The following is a 23,071-nucleotide window of genomic DNA, read 5'->3' on the forward strand; positions in this document are numbered from 1 at the left end:
TGGTGTTCAAGTAGTATAGTCTTGCCACTTTATTAAAAATCCTACAGGAAAAAATAACTGTTTTAAATGCAATTTTGGTAACAGTATTGTATCGGACTGTACAGTAGTTTTGGCCGGAGATCCTGGCAGCACCTGGATCATGAAGGACCAGCCCAACCTAATTCCAAAGTCCCTTGTTCAGCTCAGGCTGCAGATGGCAGCTTGCTTCTGTATGGAGGTGGCAGAGTTGTGTGTACTCACATTGGATTTCCAGCTTGTCATTGTGGTGTGGATGAAAATATACATCAAGTCACTGTTGGCTTCACCACAATTTTAAACTGAAAAGCCCATATTACAGTAATATATGATAGTCTCTCTGAATGCTACATGAATATTGTAATAGTCATAATATAGGATGTTCATTCCTAGAATTGTGATGACATGTACTGAACTGCAGCCAGTTCATTTGCATATTCATACCCACTTAGCTCAAATAAGTCCCTGTTTGTTTGCACATTAATGCCTGGTTTCAGCACCAGTTAGCTCATTTACATATCCCTGTTCAGTTGGTTAGTGAGGTTCATATGTGGAATATTGGTGCGGCTGTTTGAGCTTTGAGTAGCTATGGGAGCATTCTTGTTTAGTGGAAGGAGTACTTAGTATTCACCTTGCTTTTACCAAGCAAGGTATTTTACGTTTCTGAGCCCCAGATTACTCATCCATGTAACAAAGCCAGCAGTACTCTTAGTTTGCCTCTTTCTTAAGGTTCTGGTAATTGATGTGTCAGTGGTGACAACATAGTCAACGTTTTCAGGCCAACCATATTTTAGGCACTGCTCCTAGAATGTCTGCATGTGGAAGAGTTCTTGGTGCTGTGGAAGACAAGACAGGCAAACAGTTTTCATAAATAAGTACCTTGGGGAGCATGGAGGAGAAAACAGAACATTGCTGGGATAGCCATAGAAGCTGTTACAAAGGAGGAATCTTTGTATTGAAATAGGATGGACTTCCCTGGTGATCCAGGGGTTAAGAATCCAGCTTCCAGAGCAGGGGACTCAGGTTCCTTCCCTGGACAGGGGATTCAGTGTCCACATGGCATAGGGCTGCCCCCACTGCCGCAGCTAAGACCCTATGGAGCCCAAAATAAATAAAGAAATATTAAAAAAAAAAGTTGAAAAGATGAGTTAACTGGACTGACCATGGGAAGGGCACTCACCACAGGTAGGGAGAGGATGTAACACAACACACAGCTCTGTGCGAGCTTCAGGGAGATGCAGGTATTTTGTTGTGGTTGAAGCACCAGGGGAAGGTTGGACCCAGTCGAGGGGGACAGTTGGGCAGATCTCAAGGGACCTGGTATGACAGCAGGAAGGCTTGTGAGTGATGAGGAGTCGTCTAAGGATTTAAAGCAGGAGAGGCACCTAATCAAATCTGCATTTTAGTACAAGTATTCTGGTGGCTTATGGAAGAGAATCAGTGCAGTGAGACTGGAGACAAGAAGGTACATTGTGGTGTTGTTTCAGGTGAGAGCTTATAGGAGATGATGCCAGCTTTTTAGAAGGGTGGTAGCCAGTGAGGACGGAGAGGTGGGAGTAGATCCAAAAGCTAATTTCGAGGTAGAGTCACTTGGACAGGATTCATTCTGTGTGGAGTTTGAGCAATAGATAGGCTTGGTTCCCAGTTTTCCAATCTGGTGACTTGGGTAGATCATGATGTTATTTGTTGTAAGATAGGAAGTACAAGAAGAGAAGTAGTTTTTATGGAGTGTTAGGGGCGAAGATAGCTTTTTATAATACGTATTTTCATGTTTCTCTTTTAGTTTTGTTTAGGTCTATTTAACCTTAGCTAACCTAACTAATTGGATTAATCTGTTATCAACTGTCTGGTGATTAAGGCCTTCAGCATGTTTGATTACCATTACCATTCCCTTCCCTAAGTGTAATGGAGTTAAAGGTTATTTTCCCCCCTCCCTCCTCTTCTTTCTATTTTTAAATTGCAAATACTGCTTTCTCCTTTCTAGGATTTAACTGATCTATTAACTTTGGTGCCCTTTCTATGTCTCTGAAGAATAGGAATTCTTTAATTTTTGTTTCCAGATATATCCTCTATTTTTGCTATTAAAATCAAGCTACTATCCATCTTTCTTAATAACTTGCTTTTTCGATTCTGTACAAGTTACTTTCTTGTTGTCTTAATTGTAAAAAGAAGTTAAATGACTTCTCTGACTCTTATTCTGCCCAAACCTCTGGATTCTTGAGTCTTAGCCTCTCAGTCACTCTCTGTTCTGAGTCTGAGGACTAGGAGTATGATCTCTGTAGCAGGTTTCCTATCTGGGTGACTTTGGGCAAATTAGCTCCTTTGTATGTCAGTTTTATTTTCTATAAACTGTAAATATATCTATCTCAGGGCCATAGTGAGGATAAAAAGAGTTAATATGCGTAAAGTGTTTAGAACTGTGCCTGGCACATACTAAGTACGGAATAGTCGCTCAGTCATGTCCAACTCTTTGCGACCCCATGGACATTAGCCTACCAGGCTCCACCCTCCATGGGATTCTCCAGGCAAGAGTACTGGAGTGGGTTGCCATTACCTTCTCCAGGGGATCTTCCAAACTCAGGGATTGAACCTGGGTCTCCCGCATTCCAGGCAGACGCTCTAACCTCTGAGCCACCAGGGAAGCCTGAATAAATGTTAGTTATTGTTAATTTATCTATATTTGCACCCCCCCTGCCCCCCGCCCCACACCCCAGCACTTAGCATCATTCTTCATATATGGGAGATACTCAAAAAATAAATTCTTCTAAAATTAATGATTGAATAAGCTTGCTAATGGACAAAGAAATTCTAGTAAAATCTCCTATAATGGTCCTCTTTTGCTTCTTTTCTATTTTCTTTGATAAAAGCCCTTTTAGTTAAAGACTTGAGAAACCATGTTTAACGTGGTGATCATCCCAATCTTATAATGTTAAGTGGCTTTCACAACAGTAATCTGGGTGGAATTCACATATATCTCTAACCAAGAGGGCAGTGCTTAGTGACTCTATAGTGATCTGCTCTTCCTAATTATTTCCCCCGAAATAAATATGGCCATCATGAAAGTAGCCATTTCTCTTCAAAGTTACTTTGATCTTCAGTGTCACTAAGTCTGAATTTTAGTACAAAAATAATTTAGATTGATTAGTATATAGCAAAATAAAGAGGCTAAAATGTAGTGGACATGCCTTCTATCTATGAAGTAACTACTTTAGATATGAGCATTTGGCAGTGTTTTATGTACCTTGTTGTTCTGCCTTCCTCTTTCCTCCGGTTTGAAATCATTGCTTTGCTACTTGTGAAAATGAAAAATAAAAAAAGTTACACTCTAACTCATGATTTGCTAACAACTCAACTTAAAATATCCTGGAGCTAGCAGAGGGCTCAAATTAGTATCATAGAGGGAAATAAATTGAAACGATCTATTGAAAACAATGCAAATTCTTAAAAACAACAAACTGTATGATTGAAACAAAGTAAAACAAATAAACAAACAATTACAGCTAATCTGAAAGGGGGCTTTTTGACTTGTCCTGAAAGGTTAGCGATGAGCCACGTGTGGACAGTATTTCCCACCACGTGGCTGCCGAAAGAGAATTGATCCAAGTGAGGCTGTGAATGGGACAAACCATTCACTCATTGATTATCTACCCTTTTAGATTCTTTGACTTTCTGGAATCCATTGGAATCAATAATTTCAACTCCTCTAAAATGTGTCATTTAAATTTTTTTCAAGAGGCGATCTCCTGCCACAAACATTCTTTTGTATCTAATTTGAGTGGTTGACTATCATTTCAAATCTGTTTACTCTGATCAATGTAATAGATGTAGTTTCCTCAGAATAGACATAGAATTTGGTCTTATTTCGTAAGGAATTGGATTCCTTTGTCATCCCCACGTCAGTATGGTTCCCTTTTTTTTTTCTCTTCACTTTCACTTCTAGGACATTTTGTGGTAAATATAATGCCCCAAGGGGAATAACTAGCTCAGTTTTAGATGGTGTTTGCTTAGTTTTTAGCCATCATTGTTTTATTTTACACTTTGAGATTTGTCACTGCCTCAGATATTTTTAGAGTAATCATGTAAATTATATAAACAAGAATTGTGTATAACATATGAGCCTTAGAACTGAATCCTTTCTGTTTCTTCTCCCTTATTTTGTTTTAATGACTGCCATTTGTTATATTTTACTTTTTATTGAGGAAGTATATACCTACACTGAGGGCTTCCCAGGTGGCTCAGTGATAAAGAATCCACCTGCCGATGTAGGAGATTTGGTTTTGATGTCTGAATCAAGAAGAATCCCCTGGAGAAGGAAATGGCAGTCCACCCCAGTATTCTTGCCTGGGAAATCCCATGGATAGAGGAGTTCTGGTGGGCCATAGTCCATGGGGTTGCAAAGAGTCAGAGTCAACTTAGTGACTAAACAACAACAGTACCTACACTGAAGTGTGTGACATATACTTGTCTTGAATATACATACAAAATTTGACATATATATGCAGAATCATGTAACCAGCACCCAGGAGGTTTTCCCATGCTTTGTCCCAATCAGCCTCACCTCCACAAGGCAACCACAGTTCTGATTCTAATGTATCACTTAGTTCTGCCTACTCTTTCACTCTTTATAAATAGAATCATAACAGTGTCTTATGTATCTGGCTTCTTTTGTTCAGCATCATGTCTGGAGATTCATTCATGTTATTGAAGGTACAGTTTGTTTTTATTGCTATATATTCCGTTGTATGATTGTCAAACAAATTATTCATTTCCTCTGTTAACAGACATTTGTCATTCCCACTTTGCAGCTGTGATACATTAATATACTGTGAGGAATTTTGTACCTCTGCACTCATTTCTCTTAAGAATTAGCCTAGGAGTGGAATTGTTGAGTCATGAGTTAAGCATGTATTTTGCTTTAGAAGATAACTAACAGGCATTTTACAATTACAGAAATTTAATGAGAAATTGTATGAAAATTTCATCATTCTACATTCTCACTAATGTGATTGTATAAGCCTGTTAAGTTTTCTCCATTTTGATGGATGTGTAGTCTACTTTATTTAAAACAAAACAACCCTTTCCACCCCCAAACTCTTAAGATCTCCCTACTTCTGGATATGAGTATTCAGTTTACAGGCTACTTCATGATTCACTGATTTTTTTTCAGTACTACAGGTTTTCATAGTACGTGAGCCTGTATTCCTGGGAAGTCCTGCTTCTGTACATACAGTGTTACCCAGAATTCTTGGGTGTCTTTTCTTTTTAGAAATCACCTATTAATCTCATCACTTTTGTGATGGGATATAATGATCTTCTGTCTTCTCTCTTTGTCATTTTTTTTTTTTTTGGTCAGTGACTTTCTACTTTGAATTACATCTTTATTACAGGTATCTTACTGATATTCTTACTGATATTACAGGTATCTTACTGATATTTAGAGTTCTAACAGAACTCTAAACTGACACCAATGACACATGACATTTGTAATTCCTCCTCTTGTGTTTGAGCCAGATTGTGACTGTGATGAAATATCATCCCCTTGCAGATATGATTAAAGTTCCTAATGATTTATCTTTGAGTTAATCAAAAGGGAGATTGTCCTTGGTGGGCCCAGCTTAATCAAGTGAGTCCTTTAAAGGGGCCAGAAGTAGTACAGATGTTACCCTTGAAAACATAATTCTTGTGAGAAGAGTGGGGTCTTTTGCAAGAACATGAGGTGGACTCTGGGAGCTGAGAGTGACCCCTGTCCAATAGCTGGCAGGATACAAAGACCTCAGTTATATAACTACAAAGAACTGTATTCTGCCAACAACCTGAATGAGCTCAGAAGAGGACCCCTAGCCTCAGATAAGATTGCAACCCTGACTAGCACCTTAAGTTCAGCCTAGTTGAGATCCTGGGCACAGGACCTAATTAATCCATGCCTGGACTCCTGATCCACAGAAGCTGTGAGGTAATCAAGGGTGTTGTCTTAAGCTGCTAAATTGGCAGTAAGTTGTTACACATCAAAAGAAAACTAATATAGTACCCAGTCTTGATATTTCATGATTCTTCCTTTGAGACTATGAAACATTCCCTTAGATAAATGGATGGAAGTTGCTAAACTAGTTCCCTTATTGTAAGTAAGGAAAAGAATCAGCTTTTTTCTTCCTACTTCACATTTACATGAGCTGCCAATCTTGCAATTATTCCTTGTCCCTCTAGTTCTCTGACTTTAATTTAGAAGCTGAGAGGGACCTTGAGGAAGGTTGCAGTTTCTAATATTTTTATGTTTCTGTAGACTTTATAGTATGAGGTAACAGTTTAAAATTTTTAGTAGTCATTTATATATACAATAAAAAATATCATCATGATAACCCTTTAATGCAAGTCAGAGGGTTACCTCTCTGGCTTCTCATGGGCAGCAGACACTGAACATGTCCAGATTGAACTCATGATCTCCTCTTCTCCCCATGCCTCCCAAGCCTGCTCTTCCTTCAGTGTATTCGATTTCATTAAATGACATTCTTGGCTTATTAATTGCTAAACCCAGAAGTCATTTCTGTTTTCCACCTTTGCATTATACAGTCTGTTACAGACACTGCTGATACCATCTCCGCACCTATCTACCATGATAGACCCATCTACTATTTTTATAAATGGCTCTTACCTTACCCAGGTTCTAACTACTGTCAGCTCTTCATTGTTTACTGCCTTGAATTCTTCCAAACCATTTGCTTATACTGGATCCAAAGTGATTTCTTATGTCTCTTGTACTAAACCGTATGTCTTTAATATGCCCAATAAGATCTGCATGATTTGCCCGCCATTTATACACAGCCTGTTCTTGTTCCCTTTTTCTCACCATGACCTTCTCATTGGACTTCTTATGACTGACTGTTGCACTTCTCAGAAGCTGCCAAGCTCATTTAGGTCTTGGGTCCTCCTTACTTGGAATTGGTTTCCCCTATCTTCTCCTTCTCCTTGGTAAATAGTTGTCATCTTAAAGGTAGTTCTTTGCTTTATAAAAATAGTTTTTAAATAAAGCTTATTAAATACCATGTGTCAACCAGTATTTTTAAAAATCTTGCATGGAGTATCTTCTTTTGTCTTCTTAACTATTACTTTCTTCAGGAAGCTTTGTTTGTTTAATTTCTCCCAGACAAGGTTGGTTTCCTTATTTGTAACACATAGCATGCTTATGGTTATTCAGCTAATTGCTTGTTTGTTTGAAATGTGTACTTAATTTAAGTTGCATACAGGCAGGAACCTTATCAGTTGTGTTTACTTTACATACCAAGCTCCTAGTTCAGTGTCTTGGATATAGTAAGTGCCCAATAATTATTCATATGTCTTACAAATGAAAAGAAGTTCAGTGTTAAACACTAACCGGATAGTGAATTCGGCAGAAGTCTAGGTCTTTTCTCTCCACAAGGTGAGAGCTTTTTCCAGTGTGTTAGTAATACTTGAGATATATGAGTATATCAGAGGTTTTATGAGGAAGGAGATATGGGAAACTAATACTGAGAAAAGAGAGTGCAGTTACTGAGATGTCGTTTTTTGAGTAGGTACATAGTTCTCAGTGCTCCTCTGGTGGCTCAGTGGTAAGGAACGCACTTGCCAAGGCAGGAGACTTCTATTTAATCCCTGGGTCAGGAAGATCCCCTGGAGAAGCAAATGGCAACCCACTCCAGTGTTCTTCCCTAGGAAATTCCAGGGTTAGAGGACCTGGTGGGCGACAGTCCATGGGGTTGCAAGAGTCAAGACATGACAGAGTGACTAAACAACAACATAATTATCACTTGATTCTCATAGTAAATTTGTCAAGTAGGTCTTGTTTTCTAATTTTTTATAGCTAAGAAACCACTGCTTATGAGGGTTAACTAACCTAACCAAAGTCACAAAGTGGATAAATGATTGAGATGAACAGTTAATATAATCGCGTTTCATTATATGAGGTTTGCAAATTAACTTGCATTTGAGATGATTTGTGACTTTCTCTGTTTTATTGAGATAATGTAGCTTATTGTATGTGAATTCATTTAAAATGAACCATTTGATGAGTTTTGATGAGTATGTATACCTGTCAGGAGACGGCCATTCTCATCACACAGAAGGTTCTTTGTGGCCTTTTGAAGTGTGCTTCTCCCTCCATTCCCAGCACTAGTTGTTGTTGTTCAGTCATTCAACTGAACACCATATCCAGCTCTTTGCGACCCCATGGACTGCAGCACACCAGGCTTTCCTGTCCTTCACTATCTCCTGGAGTTTGCTCAAACTCATATCCATTGTGTCAGTGATGCCATCCAACCATCGCATCCTCTGTTGTCCCCTTCTCCTGCTTTCAATCTTTCCCAGCATCAGGGTCTTTTCCAATAAGTCAGTTCTTCACATCAGGTAGCCAAAGTTTTGGAGCTTCAGCTTCAGTCCTTCCAATGAATTTTCAGGGTTGATTTCCTTCAGGATTGACTGGTTTGATCTCCTTGCAGTCCAAGGGACTTTCCAGAGTCTTCTCTAACACCACAGTTCAAAAGCATCAATTCTTTGGTGCTCAGCCTTCTTTATGGTCCAACTCTCACATCCATACATGACTACTGGAAAAACTATAGCTTTGACTAGACCAACCTTTGGTGGCAAAGTAATGTCTCTGCTTTTTAATATGCTGTCTAGGTTGGTCATAAGTTTTCTTCCAAGGAGCAAGCGTCTTTTTAATTTCATGACTGCAGTCACCATCTGTGGTGATTTTGGAGCCCAAGAAAATAAAGTCTGTCACTGTTTCCATTGTTTCCCCTTCTATTTGCCATGAAGTGATGGAACTGTATGCCATGATCTTAGGTTTTTGAATGTTGAGTTTTAAGCCAGCTTTTTCACTCTTCTCTTTCACCTTCATCAAGAGGCTCTATAATTCTTCATTTTTTGCCATAGGGTGATGTCATCTGCATATCTGAGGTTATTGGTATTTCTCCCGGCAATCTTGATTCCAGCCTGTGCTTCACACAGCCCAGCATTTCACATGATGTACTCTACATAGAAGGGTGACAGTATACAGCCTTGAAATACTCCTTTTCCAATTTTGAGCCAGTCCGTTGTTCCATGTCCAGTTCTAACTGTTGCTTCTTGACCTGCATACAGGTTTTGCAGGAGGCAGGTAGGGTGGTCTGGTATTCCCATCTATTTAATAATTTTCCACAGTTTGTTGTGATCCACACAGTCAAAAGCTTTAGCATAGTCAATGAAGCAGAAGTAGATGTTTTTCTGGAATTCTCTTGCTTTTTTTATGATCCAGCCCCAGGCAGCTACTGAAATGATTCATGTCATGAGATTAGCTTGCAATTTCTACATTTTATATAAATGAAATCATGCAGATACAATTTTATGCCTGGCTTCTTTCATTCAACATAATGATTTTGACATTCGGCCATCTTATTGTGTGTATCAGTAGTTTGTGCCTTTTTATTTTATTATTGTTTAGTAGAGCTCTATTGTATGGATATACCATAGTAGATATGGACATGTCACATTGTTTAACCTTCCAGCTGTTGGAATTGTTTACAGGTTTTGGTTAGTGCTGCACTAAACTTTCATGTATTAATCTTTGTGTGGGATGTATATTTTCAATTCCCTTGGAAATACTTGAGTGTGGGATTGCTCTATCATATGGTAGGTGTGTGTTTAATTTTGTAAAGAAGTACTAGTTTTCTAAAGTGAGTGTGGTATTTTATATTGCCACCAGCAGTGTATGCCAACCTTGGATTTTTCAGTCTTTAAATTCAGACCTTCAGTGAGTATGTAGTGGTGTTTTATTGTGGTGTCTTGTACATTTTTAATGTGACATCTTATTGAGGTAAAAAGCGATGCAACTGTGGATTTGAACATTCTAAATTCAAATTAGAATCCACCTCAAATATTTTTTCTCTTGTTGTAATGACTAGTCTAGACCTATGTTGTTTCTTTTGAAACAACTTTTAAAATATTTAGCTCTATGACATTGCTAAGTATAGAGAAAATAGAAATCCCTATTTTACAAGTCAACTGGATATATATATATATATATATATATATATATAAGATAACTCAGCTGGTAATACCTGCAATGAAGGAGACTTGGTTTAGATTCTAGGGTTGGGAAGTTTCCCTGGAGAAGGGATAAGCTACCCACTCCAGTATTCTTGGGTTTCCCTGGTGGCTCAGACAGTAGAGAATCTGCCTGCAATGCAGGAAACCTGGGTTCAATCCTAGGATTGGGAATACCCCCTGGAGGAGGGCATGGCAACCCACTCCAGTATCCTTGCCTGACGAATCCCCATGGACAGAGGAGCCTGGCGGGTTGTAGTCTATGGGGTTACAAAGAGTCAGACACAACTGAGGGACTAATCATATAACATATATATATGTGTGTGTGTGTGTGTGTGTATATATGTATATATGTATGTATACACACACACAGTCACTCGTCATGTCCGACTCTTTGTGGACCCCATGGACTGTAGCCCGCCAGGCTCCACTGTCCATGGGATTTTTCAGGCAAGAATACTGGAGTGGGTTGCCATTTCTTATTCCAAGGGATCTTCCTGACCCAGGGATCGAACTTATGTTTTCTATATCTCCTGCATTGGCAGGTGCGTTCTTTATCACTGTGCCATCTGGGAGGCCCTGTGCCATCAGGGCAATATTCATATGTTAACATTCATATGTTAAAAACAATGGTTGTTAAAAGTACTGATTATTGTATATCTGTATAGTTCCAGCATCTTCTTGAAGTGTTTAATATTTTTAAACAGCAGTGAGTGAGTTCTAAATAAGTCCTGCTCTGACGCTAAAAATTCCCAATTGTTGCCTTATTGGTAATCACAGGACTAATGCAAAGTGCTGCTAATTAAGACGTTCTATTTTTCTTTGCATGCCACCACGGCAGCAAGTGGTATCTTAAACTGACAAGCTGTAAATTAAAACTTGCCGAATGCAAGACCTAGCCTAGGGAAAATGAAGTTATGTATAGGTGACTTGTTCCATTTGAATTAATCAGAGAGCTGCTGGTGTAGACCAGCTGTGTTCTCTGATGACAAAAACGAATCTTGACATTTGGGATAATGAAAATTCAGTTCAGCACCTCTTAGAGATGTATGATAATATATTGTCAGTCAGAAGCAGAGGGAAAGGAGGAAGCAAAAACCCCTGGCTTATTAAAATAGACAGTGTGACAAGTGGACATTGCTGGATCCCCAGTTTCTGGGGGGAAGAAAAACTGTCAAGGGAAACCTCTTTTACAAAATGATAGAAATAGCTGTTTGTGGAAGGAAGGTGAAAAGATTGGACTTTTGATGTCTGACCTCTTTGGCAGTTGGCTTTGTTCATGATTCCTAGTTTCATGGTTTATCTTAACTTGGGTGCAGGGTGAGACATGAAAGGCCTGGAAAGGAGACTCACTTTGTTGGTTTGACAGTATTAATGCAATCATCTAGTTCCTACCTTGTAAGCCCACTTATTATTTCCTCTGCGTGTGTTTTTTCTAGTTTAGCGGATTAGCTGCACTGTCTCTTCAAAGGCTATCCAATCAAGGAGGGGTTATTAAAACCAGGGCAATTTATGTCTGAGAATTAATTAGAGAAGCATTTTCATGCAAAACATCCAATTTTTTGATTAGCAATGGAGCAGGGCCGCAATTAACACTCTAGGAAGCTTAAATTTCCAGCTTTTTGATTCTCAGGAAATGAGATTATCAAGCCAGGGTCAGACACTTGACAGCAAAGCAGGGGTGGGAGAGTGTGAAATTATATGTAAGAAAAAAATTGTCTTTTGATTTTAATTCTGAGATTGCTATCAAGGCAATGGAAAATTGAGAGACATGGAAGAGCAAAAAATCTGACAATGCAAGACCCTGAAATGCCTGATTCTTTAGTGGTCTATTTGCTATGCAAAGTATCTGTTATAAATGTTTGCTTAGAATATGTTTTAGAAACACAGCAATATATTTTGATTCTGTATTATTACTTATTATTCAGTCTTTCTCCAATAAATTCCTTTTAGATATTCAGTGGCTGAACAAATATTTAAAGTGCTTGTATGCTTTGGAGAAGAGCCAAAATTCTTTCTCATTAGAAAAGGAAGTTTCTTTTCTAAATGGTGGTTTGCTGTTATTTGGAGTGTATTTATTTTCATTGGTGTTTTTAATTATCTTAAATCACTTGAGGCATAGTTGAATTATTGAGTTATCTCAAGACATAGATTACCATTTAATAATAAGTGACCTTTGTCAAGCTTAGGCATCTGTGATAAGCAAGGCAACCCCAGACCTCCTGTAAAACAGAGTGGATGCTGTCATCAGCAATAATTGGTGCTCCCCAAGGAAATACAACATAATGAAAATTCATTTGTTCTGGAAAATATTTTTCACCTTCTCTTCTCTTAATTTAGACATCTAATTTCAATTGAGAAATAGGGGAGCAATGTATCTTTTGTGTTAGCTCACTCCATTATGGTAGCACTCTGTCTTTCCCTTCTTTATCCATTAGGTACTAAGACTCCTGGGTAAAGGGACTCTGTCAGTATTTTAAAATCACCAGTCCTTCTCTGCCATGATTTTTTGCGCTTTGGATGGTGCTTTGTGTATCTAAGGTGTTGACATGTACTGTTTATGAACTGCCTGCTGAATGACATCAAGGAAATCACTGGCATCCAGTGCGAAGATGAACACAGGTGAAGGGTCCCCTCTTTCGCCTGGGACAGAAGTTGAGGGTTAAGATTTGTTGAAAGGCCTGTGTGATCGTGGTTTATCTCATGTTCTGCCAGACTTGATTTTTCTATTTCCATAAAGGGTAGGAGCTTTTGTTAGACTCTTGAGGGTTATTTTTAAAAACAGCTTTATAAGCAGCTTCTGGACTATGCTAACCATGAATGGAAGAGACCACGTGACATCATATAATCAGTGATTTCTGTGATGCCATTTTTCTACCTAAAGCATCTTTGATTTGGGAACATGATTCATTGATCTAGTCTATCATTTTTACAATCCCACTATGGATCCTCAGCTTTATTTGTCAGTTTTGCTTAATCTTTCTTCCATTGTTGGTGAAGAGTATCCATCACTGGCTGGATGACAATTGGCTGCAGTTTAATATTGGGGAGAGAGGAGGAAAAACTGCCATTCAAAGGCTGAAGTGTTGGTCTTATCAGATTTGTAGCCGTGTCAATGCTGATCTTCATGTGTTTGGATGTCGATGATTATATGCTTTTCTGCTGAAATATTTGCTGAAGAAATTATAGTGTTAGGTTTATAGATCTTTCTTTGTTGTTGTTGGAAAATGTTTCTGCATTTCCAAATCTATAACATAGGGATTTAAGCAGCTGAATTAGGGATTGATAACCTATGTGTGCATGTGTTGGGGGGAAAGGTGTATGGATGGCCTACAGGGAATCTGTGACCCCATCATTGTATACAGACCTGTGGGGGAGGGGGGAAAAGTTGTCTTGTTTTCATTAGGTTTGTAAAATGCTATTATTACCTGTATGTGTAAATACACATTCATAAATACATATACAAGTGCAGTTCTGAACTTTGAGAGTCTTATTGTTTGTAAAAGAAAACAATCAAAGACTTCCCTGGTGTCCAGTGGTTAAGACTGCGCTCCTAATGCAGGTTCGATCCCTGGTCGGGAACTAAGATTCCACAGGCCGGGTGACAAGGCCAAAAAATTAAAAACAAAAGCAACAAAAACCCAATCAAATAACTTTAATGAAACCACATAAAATGATACCCTTTTGTAACAAGTATGAATTTAATATGTGTATATGTATATTCAAATGTTTAAGTATCAAGGGTAGGCAGAAATAAATGAATTTATAAAAACTGGGAAAATTAATCAGGAAAGGGATAGTAATTTAATATGAATCATTCTAAAGAAAGCAAGGATTCTGGTTCAGTGGAGTGGAAAAACCAAGAGGATTGTAGGGCCTTTTCTGTAATCGTAGGTCTTTAAAAACTACAGTTTGATATAGCTCAATCAATTATTTAAGGAACTTGGTTTGCTTTAAGAGGCTTACAATTGGTAATAACATTATTACATTCTGGATTTCCCAGGGGTGTCAGCTATTCTACTGGCAACATTTCTGCTTTGTTTGGTTTGCTGTGTGTTGTTTATACAGTGGTGAATGATGGACCTGGAAGATTATTTAAAAATTTTTGCTGATGATAGAAAAGAAAGCTTTCACTTTAACTATGATACAGTCAACCTTTAATAGTGACTGACTCATGTGGGGTTATATGATTATACACGTACACATATAGATACTTAACTATTTAACCTGTAAATACTGATATGGGTATAGTAAATATTCATAGGTTTTATAGAAACCTATAAATCCTTGAAATTTATACTGGGCAATTACATTGTTATTGAGTATCTGAAACTCTCTAGCCCAGTTTCCCATTGAAATACTTGATTTGATAAAGATATCCTATTGGCCCCCCTGGTGGCTCAGACAGTAAAGAATCCATCTACAGTTCAAGAGACCTGGATTTGATGCCTGGGTCGGGAAGATCTGCTAGAGGAGGAAATGGTTACCCACTCCAGTATTCTTACCTGAAAAATTCCATGGACAGAGGAGCCTGGTGGGCTAGTCCATGGGGTTGCAAAGAGTTGGAGACGACTGAGCAACTAGCACTTTGACTTTCTTTTGACGCTTCCAAGGTGGCATTAGTGGCAAAGAGCCTGCCTGCCAATGCAGGAGACGGAAGAGACATGGGATCGATCCCTGGGTCAGGGAGATCCCCTCGAGGAGGGCATGGCAACTCACGCCGGTATTCTTGCTTGAGAATCCCCTTGGACAGAAGAGCCTGGCTGGCTACAATCTGTAGAGTCACAAGAGTCGGACATGGCTGAAGCATCTTAGCAGGCATTCTAACAGAAATAGCTAGTAGTTAAAAGAAATCCATTTTCTGAGGATTCTGATCAATCTAATTTATGAAATTAGATTTTTTTTAGCACAAGGGTTGGTGTTAGCCAGTTAAATGAATGATTGAAACCTCAGGGTTCAAAGCAATGGATTAGAAGAGATTTAGATCAGAGATTGAAATATATGAGCCATTTGTGTGGTAGCTATAAACTGGAATTGCTGAGCTTTTTAAAAATAAAAAGTAGGGATAAATGCAAAGAAAAGCTCAGGATTGTTTGAAGAAGCAGAGCTTGTGAGACATAAGGCGTATCTTGAATAAGTTAGGGAGAAGGGTGTGCACGAGGATAGCTAAGATTTGTAAGTGTAAAAATTCTTCCTCCATCATCTTCTTTAAAAACTCACCTGGATGAGGTCATAGTGATTCCCAGCAACTATAATCAAATGTTTTCTTTTGCTTCTAGTGCCCTTTTATCAGTTTTAATAATTATACCGTTGTCTGTGAGCCTAAAGTATCCAAAGCTGTGGATTTATTTTAATGATATAATAGTATACTCTTGAATGCAAGTTTCTGAGTTAAGATTGTAGGACTTTTGCAACCACTATAATGATCAGTGAAATATAGTCTTTTAATAAATGATGGCATTACATCTTTAAATGTTTTGCTGTGATGACATGAAATGAATCAGAACCATGAAAATTTTTCTGACAGATAACGTCAAGAATTTCTCTCTTTTATAAACCTTCTTTGAAGCCCAGGTAATTGCATAACCTCCCAAGTTCCTGAGAGTATGCCAAACTCACCCTGATTCTTCTAAGAATTTAGTAGTATGAGAAATCATAGTGTTTTCTGATTTCTCTCTGGTCGCTTGATACCGAAATAGCAAAAGCTTGATAATATAACAACAAAAGCTTGATGTTCTACAGCTGATTCCCTTAAATAATATAAAAAATATTATAAATGACTATAGCTCGGATGACTTCTCACATCTTTCTCAGGGAGTCCTAAGTGCAGTGTTTTTGTGGCTTTGTTCAACTTCATTGCAGTTAATCACCGCTGAAGTCTCCTGCTTACTCACCGTACAGTTGTTGCCTATCGGTGGTATTTAGTATAAGATGAATGAACAGTCACTTCTTTGTATTTTCAGTGAATATCTACACACTTCATATGTTCTTCCTCAACTTGAGTTTCTTTGAAATGGGAGATATGCTGAAGAAATATTTTCAGAAATACTTATTCCACAGAAGTTGGCTTATTTGGTAGTTGCATTAGATTTGGCAATTGGATGACAAGTTGTATCTTAGAATAGCTAAATGAATTAGGAAGATATTTTTCTTGATATTTATGTATGATTGATTTAAGTTGAAGGTAAAACTCCATGGTAATTGAGTAAACATAGTAATGTGTAAATGAAATTTGGATGGTTTCAGTGATATTAAACCCCTGAAAATATATTTTACTGTGGGGCTTGGAAACATCTTTTGAGATGATATAGTTTAGTGGTTTTAAAACTGTTTTTATTCTAGAACGCTTAGAAGCTCGAAAAGGTTTACGAAATTGGCCAGTCAATAGTCTTAGTCCTCCCTTGAGACCTTCCACGAGGATGGCTTAACGTCTTTGCTTTTCTGGTTGTACTTAGATTCAATGTAAGGTTTTTTTCTTCCAGTGTTCCTCTGTAAAATTCTGTTTGTTTTGAATTTTATTCATGAAACTGTGATCCATGTTGATGGAATTTTATACATGAAATTGTTGTGAACCTTTAATAAAACCATTTAACCTCTCATTCCTGTTCATCTACCCAGATGATCCACTGTAAGGAATTTAGTATGCATCTTTCTACTTCCTGTTCTGTATTTATAATATGTATCAAGTGATCTCACATATACATATTTTCCAAACTGCTGTATCACAAAAGTTGCAGTGAATACTTTCATGAACATTTTTTAATACTCCTTTAAAATAAATGTCTGGAAGAGGAACTCTGGTAAGAGGAACTCTGTGTTAAGAGGATGTCTCTTCAGAACTTCAGTATGAAAATGTGAATCTATAGATTACTCAACTGTACTCCAGAAAAGTTACCAATTCACACTGCTTCCAAATGCCCATTTCTGTATGTCTTTGATATCATTTGACATCAGTTTTTGAAAAACTTTACTGGAGTGTGTACCTGCTTATTAGTCAGGTTTAGCATCTTTTTCTTCATTTATTTGACATTGTAGTCTTTTCACTGAATTACTAGTATAGAGTTGAAAACTCTTTGAACTTAACCCCTTTGCTACTTTTTATTGGGTTGTTAATCTGTTTTTACTTTAATGATTTTTAGATACTTTTTATATGTTCTAAATTATAAATACTTTTTTCTTCCAGACTCTGACACTTAGGCAAGATTTAATTTGGGAAAAAGATTATTTTTCTAAAAATAATTTTAAACCCACTAAACTAATAATGTTTTTGATGGTATGATTTCTTTCAGATGAATGGATAGTTTTTAAAAGATTCTTAAATAAGTAGCTATTACAGTTTTCATTGGGTAATCAATTTTAATGTCTCAACTCTTTATAAGCCTTTATTTCTCAACTTACAAAAGCCTTATAAGGAATTATGAACATCCTCAATTAGTTTGAGTATCTATTCAGCTTAATTAGCAGTCTAAAATATTTTTCTTATCAACATAAAATATCAAGGTTTTATTGTCTTCTAATTAATGTTTCAAGTTTTCATTACTTAGTAGCAACTTGATTCCAGTTTTTCTTCCTAAAGTTAGTTTGCTTTGTAGACCATGATCAACATGGTATCCCTTCTAGATAGATTGTGTATGCATATCTGCACTCTTGAAGGGAAGAACAGATGTCTAGTAACTTGCTGTGGGATTGTAACACAGCAGAACCAGAAATCAGAATCTTAACTTTGTTTAGATGTGCTCTCAATTTAAGAAACGTTTGGCTTGCCAATAGGGCATAACTATTTTGTCTAGCAATAAGTGACTCAGCCCGTGGTCTTTCTTGTAAAGGGCATGAAAATCACTTATGTTCTATTCCTCCAGACCTCCATGAAGAATTACCACCATGGTGGCTGATCACCATAGCTGAGCATGGCTGGAAGAACTGTAGTATAATGAGGTGACTTTTTCCTCATCCCCAGCAGCTAGTGGTGAGGTATAAACTAAGATGTAAAGTACGTGTGTGCTCAGTTGCTCAGTCAACTCTTTGCAACCCTGTGGGCTGTACCCTGCCAGGCTCTTCTGTCCGTGGGATTTCCCAGGCAAGAATGCTGGAGTGTCGCTATTTCCTCCTCCAGGGGATCTTCTTGACCCAGGGATCGAAGCTGCGTCTCCTCAATTGGCAGATAGATTCTTTTTATTTATTTATTTATTTTTTTCCCATTTATTTTTATTAGTTGGAGGCTAATTACTTTACAATATTGTAGTGGTTTTTGCCATACATTGACATGAATCAGCCAAGGATTTACATGTGTTCCCCATCCCAATCCTCCCTCCCACCTTCCCCCTACCCCATCCCTCTCCGTCTTCCCAGTGCACCAGCCCCGAGCACTTGTCTCATGCATCCAACCTGGGCTGGTGATCTGTTTCACCCTTGATAATATACATGCTTCGATGCTGTTCTCTCAAAACATCCCACCCTCGCCTTCTCCCACAGAGTACAAAAGTCTGTTCTGTACACCTGTGTCTCTTTTTCTGTTTTGCATATAGGGTTATCGGCAGATAGATTCTTTATCACTGGGCCACCTGGGGCATTATCACTCCTCTCACAATCCAAAATCAACAAATGCAACATTTATTTTATTATCCATGCCACAGAGGTACCTTATTGAATGTGTAATGGTATTTATTTGTCCTTGAAAACTTACATCTTTTCAGTGAAAGAAGTGTGATGTGGGTTATATCCTGAGACAGAATTTTCCAACTTCAGGGTACACCAGAAAGCCTAGAGGATTTTTTAAAACAGGGATGGCTGTTCCCCGTTTCCTGAGTTTCTGATTCCATAGGCCTGGGGTAGGGTCTGAAAATTTGCGTTTCTAGCATGTTCTTAGGTGATGCAGATGGCTCAGGGAACTCATTTGGAGAATCTTTCCTCCAAACCTGGTAATAAAAACAAGAAAAGATGGTGCTAATCAGGTTAGTCCTGTTGTCTCTGACCAGCTACTTTTGTTGCCTCTTTTTAATGCCACAGCACTTAAGAATTATCTTATTTTCCCTGGAGAAAATCAAACCTAATAGAATTATGCATGTGCATTAAGAGATCATCAACCTTACACCTTTTCCCCTGGGCCTAGAGCAATTTGAAAAGAGACATTCCCATCAAATGACATAAAACCTGTAGCTATAGTAACAAATTAACAATTACCAGGCTTTATAATTGGGTGTTTGTGCAAGTCTCCTTCATTTGGGTTTATACATGAATTACAGAGTTGGAGGTGGGGGAATGTTTAGGGACAGGATGAAGGACTATCTTTCAAACTCTGTTATTCCAATAGAGATTGCAGACTCTTAATTTTGTGTTAAAAATGAGTAGTCAAAAAAAAAATGAGTAGTCAGTTTAGACGTTTGTACAGTAACATCACATTCTTGAGAAGAATAAAATATTATACAAAGATACTGTCTTGGTGCTAGATGTCTAGTTGTATATTAGTGTTGAGTTTTTATTCCACACTTTCTTTTAATTAGTTTTGGTCCTGAGGATTTTAAAGGGAATCTAGCAGAACCTGCTGGTTGCTTAGTCAGATCCATTTACCTGCCTGTGTCTCCTTTTTGTTTTTTTTAAAAAAAAAAAAAACATCCCTTTTCTGGTTGTATTCTAGACAATGATGTTCCTAGCTTAAACACATTTCCAATTGTTGTTTGCAAGTGGGAATGACCAGTGAAATATAAGCAGAGGTAGTTAGATAGGACTTTTGGGACAGTTCCCTAAAAGGAGCTGATTATAAACCCTTCTTTTTTCTCTCTGCTTGAAGTCTGGATGTGATAGCCAAAGTTTCAACAGTCATCCTGATCCGAGGCCACCTTGATCTTGGAAATCAAGCACTGATGCCAGTTGAACCAAAAGAACCCTCGATCCCTCATGACCCTGGGTCAGCATTCCAGCTCTGGACTGTTTACCTTCAGATTGGAGAGAAAAATAACCCTCTGTTTGCATTTACTTGTACTTTCTACTATTTGCAAGTAAACTTTGTAATTAATATTAGAGGTGGCATTTCCTCTCTTTTTAAAGAAGGGCTGATCTTTAAAACCTATGGGGTATTTTCACTGTTGACCCTGTAAATTTATTATAAATTAAGCCATATGTGTGACTGGATCCCTGTCATCTTAAACCTCTTTTTTTCTTCTTTCCTCTTGGTGAAATTACATATTTTCAGAGCTGGAAACACCTCTTTTATTCTTTTCAGTTTTATTGAGGCATAATTAACATTTAAGATTCACCCATTTTAAGTGTACAATTCAGTGTTTTTGACGAGTTTACTGAATTGTACGGACATTATCACAATCCAGTTTTAGAATGCTATTCATCCCCCCAGTAAGATCCCTTGTGTCTGTTCACAGTAAATCCTTACCCCAACCTCAATCACTAATGTGCTTTCTGTCTCTGTAGGTTTGTCTTTGGGGACATTTCATATAAATAGAATCCTACAGTTATGTGGTCTTTTGTATCTGGCCTCTTTTAGTTAGCCTACTTTTTTGAGGTTCATCCGTGTCATATTACACATCAGTAGTTGATTGCTTTATATTGATGAATGGCATTTGGTTACATGGTTATACTGCATTTTGTTCATTCATCAATAATGGACATTTGGATTGTTTCCGCAATTTGGCTATTTTGAATACTGCTGCTCTGAGTATTAATCTGCAAGGCTTTGGTGTCCCTGGCTTTGAACCTTAGCTCCTCCACTTAATAACTTGGTGACCTCAGGTAAGTTGCCTAACTGCTCATCTCTAAAGATGTGATTTTCTCATCTCTCAGAGATCATGATACAGTCTTCCTTGTGGAATTGCTATGAGAATTAAATGAAGTACTGTAACAGATCATTTATTGAGAAATCTAAGCACTGGAGACATACAAGCAGTAGCATTGTTTTAAAAACACACATTAAAATTAATCACACAACTGTAGTGATTTTCAGTGATGCCCTGTGGATGGTGATAATGTGACCTGCAAATGACTGGTTAATATTGTCATGCTCGTTTGTTAAGTGCGTTATGGGCAGGGTGGTACTGATCACAGCAGAATGGTAATGACTGTATTACTATAGTCCTGGTGATGCATTACTTGTGATGTTTGGTTGTTCAGATGGATTGGCAGGTCAGAGCCATCTTACAGTTCTAAATCTCAGTGTGAAAATACATATTTTAATGAGAGAGGCCATGAGAATTAAATAGAAATGCAACTTTTAGTCCTGTATTTGGTATTATTTTTATCTTTAAAATGTTTACCATTTTCTAAAAAACAAAAGGCTCTCTATGATATTTCATGTCTTTCTGAAGAGAATATTCTAAATATAAGATAACTTTACTGATAAATGTGAATCATCATTACATACTTCAAACAGAATTGTATACTTAGATTTAAGTCTGTTTGTTCTTGGTCCAAAATACCCAGCATCCTGACTCTGTGTCTTCTTGGTGATTTACATTGCTGTAGGTGATTTACATGTCTTAATGATATTGATAATGTTTTAATTTAATGTAATTTAGTTTAATTTCCCCACCTCTCCCTCCCTTTTCTTTTTGTCAGATATTTTCCTTTACTCTGGGCTTTCTTACTTCTAGTCATTTTTATTCTCGTTGTTGTTTCTTTAGACATAGAAGTGGGATATAAGACTGTGTTACTCTCTGTAAAGTAGAAATAAATAGACTCGAGGTGAGTAGTAAGGCTTATGAAATTTGTAACATCTACCTTGTCGCTTTAGCAGCCTTTCGTGTTTACTCCTATTTCTTGATTATTATCTGGATTCCTGAAATCACTGGGTGTACGTGAGTGCTGTCTGTTCTCCAAAATACTGGGCAGCAATTGGGCAGGAGACGTAGCCAGTTATTGGATTGAATGGTGTTTTTCTGGCATCCACCATTTGAGGCTTACCCATTGTTTCATATCCTGTGTGTAGTGTGATGCATAAACTTTATGAAATGTCTGTTATATCCAAACATTGCTCAAGGTGACTTACATGGATTAATGATATTGATAATATTTTCTTACAAGTCATGGAATACAATTTGATTTAGTTCTAATATTCAACTCAGAAGAGCATCCTTATTTTTAAAACAAGTAACTCTTTTTTCTTCTTCGTATAATTTCTAACATTCACTTTTAGAATGACTGTTCTAGAAAACTTGACAGTGGGGTGCTTCTGTGCATCACCAGATAATTCCTTTAGTATTTAAATAATTGATAGGAGGCTCCCTAGTCCAGGGGATTCCCTGGTGGCTGAGCTGGTAAAGAATCTGCCTGCAGTGCGGGAGACTTGGGTTTGATCCCTGGGTTGGGAAGATCCCCTGGAGAAGGGAAAGGTTACCCGTTCCCGTATTCTGGTCTGGAGAATTCCTTGGACTCTCTAGTCCATGGGGTCACAAAGAGTTGGATAGAACTGAGCAACTTTCACTTCACTTGCTTCCCAGTCTAGATTTAGAGACTGTCCATGGAGGCAACAGGGTGCACCGAAAGTTACATTTGTGTGTGTGGTGTTACTGTATTGTTGTTGGTTTTAATTATTATACTGTGAGAGGGATAAAGAAGTGGACAAATATTTTTTTTTGCAATTGGTTTATTTCAATGCACAGCACAGTGTGTTGCAAGAACTTCAGAATATACTTTCTTTAGGCAGGCTGTAAGAGCTTTACGTCTTCCGACCCTGGAGGTCGCTCCATCAGTAGCACAGTTCAGTTCAGTTGCTCAGTCATGTCCGACTCTTTGTGACCCCATGGACTGCAGCACGCCAGGCCTCCCTGTCCATCACCAACTCCCGGAGCTTACTCAAACTCATATCCATTGAGTCAGTGATGCCATCCAACCATCTCGTCCTCTGTCGTCTGCTTCTCCTCCAGCCTTCAATCTTTCCCAGCATCAGGGTCTTTTCCAAGGAGTCAGTTCTTTGAATCAGGTGGCCAAAGTATTGGAGTTTCAGCTTCAGCATCAGTCCTTCCAATGAATATTCAGGACTGATTCCCTTTAGGATGGA

General features: G+C 38.0%; 1 protein-coding gene and 1 non-coding gene across 5 annotated transcripts in view; one reads left to right on the top strand and one right to left on the bottom strand.

Annotated features, from left to right (window-relative positions):
• Positions 1 to 23,071, top strand: part of EXOC4 (exocyst complex component 4) — an 809,489-nt gene that overhangs the window by 232,243 nt on the left and 554,175 nt on the right. The window lies entirely within an intron of this gene.
• On the bottom strand, positions 2,584 to 2,656 carry TRNAS-GGA (transfer RNA serine (anticodon GGA)). Its single transcript has one exon. It is a non-coding gene; the product is annotated as a tRNA-Ser (tRNA).

This window comes from Dama dama, chromosome 18, assembly GCF_033118175.1.
Source record: "Dama dama isolate Ldn47 chromosome 18, ASM3311817v1, whole genome shotgun sequence".
Lineage (NCBI taxonomy): Eukaryota > Metazoa > Chordata > Mammalia > Artiodactyla > Cervidae > Dama > Dama dama.